This window comes from Capra hircus, chromosome 15 (assembly GCF_001704415.2).
Source record: "Capra hircus breed San Clemente chromosome 15, ASM170441v1, whole genome shotgun sequence".
Classification (NCBI taxonomy): Eukaryota; Metazoa; Chordata; class Mammalia; order Artiodactyla; family Bovidae; genus Capra; species Capra hircus.
The window spans coordinates 33,282,912-33,285,795 of record NC_030822.1 but is presented as its reverse complement, the minus strand read 5'-3'; positions in this window follow the sequence as shown (position 1 = coordinate 33,285,795).

Here is a 2,884-nt window from a genome sequence, read left to right as displayed (position 1 = left end):
GGAAGAACTGTCATCTTAACATCACAAAGTTTTCCAAAAAATAAGATATATCTATTAATTAGATCTTCTAGAAATTATTTGCATTATTTTGGCTTTCAGTTTAAAATCTTGAAAGTATTTTATTACATTTATTTTTACATATTTGATATTTTGAAGTCTATTGTACATGACTTTTAAAATTTTAATTTCAGGTTTTTTCAATTATGCAGAATTTCAGCTTTGTATATGGTTTTTTTTAATTATTTTATTATTATTATTATTTTTTTTTTTAGTTTTTTATTTTTTAAATTTTAAAATTTTTAATTCTTACATGCGTTCCCAAACATGAATCCCCCTCCCATCTCCCTCCTCACAACATCTCTCTGGGTCATCCCCATGCACCAGCCCCAAGCATGCTGCACCCTGTGTCAGACATAGACTGGCGATTCAATTCTTACATGATAGTATACATGTTAGAATGCCATTCTCCCAAATCATCCCACCCTCTCCCTCTCCCTCTGAGTCCAAAAGTTCGTTATATGCATCTGTGTCTTTTTTCCTGTCTTGCATACAGGGTCGTCATTGCCATCTTCCTAAATTCCATACATATGTGTTAGTATATTGTATTGGTGTTTTTCTTTCTGGCTTACTTCACTCTGTATAATTGGCTCCAGTTTCATCCATTTCATCAGAACTGATTCAAATGAATTCTTTTTAACGGCTGAGTAATACTCCATTGTGTATATGTATATGGTTTTTATATCAGGCAATCTTTTCTAATTTCACTTATGTTTAATGTTTATATATGTTATGTTTACCATTTAACCATTTGCTAACACAGATATTTTTGCTTTATCCTTTAAAACTGTTATACTTTCATTTCTTTTTTGGACATTTCATATAATTTTGGACAAAAATACTGAGAAGCATCTTTGAGTTTTCCTTACATCCGTGGGTAAATGTTCAACATTTTTTTCATTAAAATAATGTCAGTTTTTTGTATTTTTAAATTGTTTAAATAATTTTATCTATGGATTTATTGACTGTACTGGGTCTTCACTACTGTGTGGTCTCTTCTCTAGTTGTGGAGAGTGTGGGCTCTCTCTAGTTGCAGTGCATGGGCTTCTCATTGCAGTGGCTTCTCTTGTTGCTGAGCACAGGCTCCAGGGGACATGGGCTTCAGTAGTTGTGATTCTTGGGCTCTAGATCACAGGTTCAATAGTTGTGGCATGCAGGCTTAGTTGCTCTGTGGCATGTGGGATCTTCTTGGACCAGGGATTGAACTTGTATCTCCTGCATTGGCGTGTGGATTCTTTATCACTGAGCTACCTGGGAAGCCCAGCTTTTCTGTTTTTATATATGTCTTTTTCAAATTAAAGTACTACTCTTCTACTTCTAATTTACTCAGAGTTTTGTAATTAAAAATATTTTAATTTTATTTAATGAGATAATCATTTGGTTTTTATCTCTTTGTCTATTAGAATAAGGCACATTCATAATTTCTTTGAAGTATAATTTCTTGGGATAACCTGTATTTTACCATGACATATTATCTTTTTTATGGGTCACTATATACTATTTACTGTTTGTTAAATGTATGGATCTATGTTCATAGCCATAGTAGCCATTAATTACTTTTTCTTATCTTTGTCTTGTTTAGATGTCACTCATGAAGCCAATTAGATATTGGTGTATTTTCTGAAAGAGCAGGTCCAATATTGATATTATTTCTTTCTTAAATGCATGCAGTGAATTCATATGAAACCCTCTTGACTTTAAGTTTTCTTTGAAACCTTTTTGTTAAAAAAAAGTATTAAAAATTTTTGACAGATATGAAACAATCCAGATTTTCTCTTTCTTGTTTGAGTTCTGGACACTAATGTTTTTCAAAGGCATTTTCCATTTAAATTAACTTATGTACAGTAAAAAGAGTTGTTTATTATATTCATCATATTTATTTTACTTTATATCTGTTAGATCTATGTATTATGTTCCTGTTTTCATTATTAATATGCACTTTGTTTTCTCTCTTGATCAATTTTCCTAAGTTTTTAAATGGATTTTCTTTATTAAACTTTTCAAACTACAAAATTTCTGTTTTGTTGACTTTTTGTATTTTATGATAGATTTCCATTTCATTGACTTCTGACCTTACCTTCTTTTCTCCTTCAGATTTAACATATATTTCTTTTAATATCTTCTTGAAATGGATGTTATATTTTTGTTTTCAACCTATTCTTCTTTCCTAATAAATGAACTTCATCTGTATTTTACCATAGAGGTACTGCTTAAGCTGCATCCCATCTATTTGATATGCATGTCTTTATTAACATTTAGTACATAGGACCAAGAAAAACTTCAACTAGAATGTAATGTTTTGTTTTATCACAAGAAAATAACATCAAAGTTGTATCACAAAACATTTATGATATACTTCATAATGCATATTTATTATAATATAGTTATGATTTAAATATACTTATATACAAGTAAAACTTTGTAATAGTATGTAAATTTAACATGCAAAAATAGGTGTCAGTTTATAAAATAAAAATTCATATGAATAGATGTTACATTTACCAAAGTCTGTGCTTTTACTCTATGACAGACATAGCTATTAATAAATGGAAACCATACTAAAGATAAAAAAGATAAAAATGGTATGTGTTACATGATGCCAGTTTAAAAAATGCAGTCCCCTCATTCATTCAAGAAACATTTACAAGCTACCACAAGCCATTCAATGTGCTATTGACTGGACATATCAAATAAAAAGGACAAACGCCCTAAGTGTCCCGTTGTAGGTTAATTGCATCATCATCAGGACTTCTCTGGTGGCTCAGATGGTAAAATGTCTGTCTACAATACAGGAGACCTGGGTTCGATCCCTGGGTTGGGAAGATTC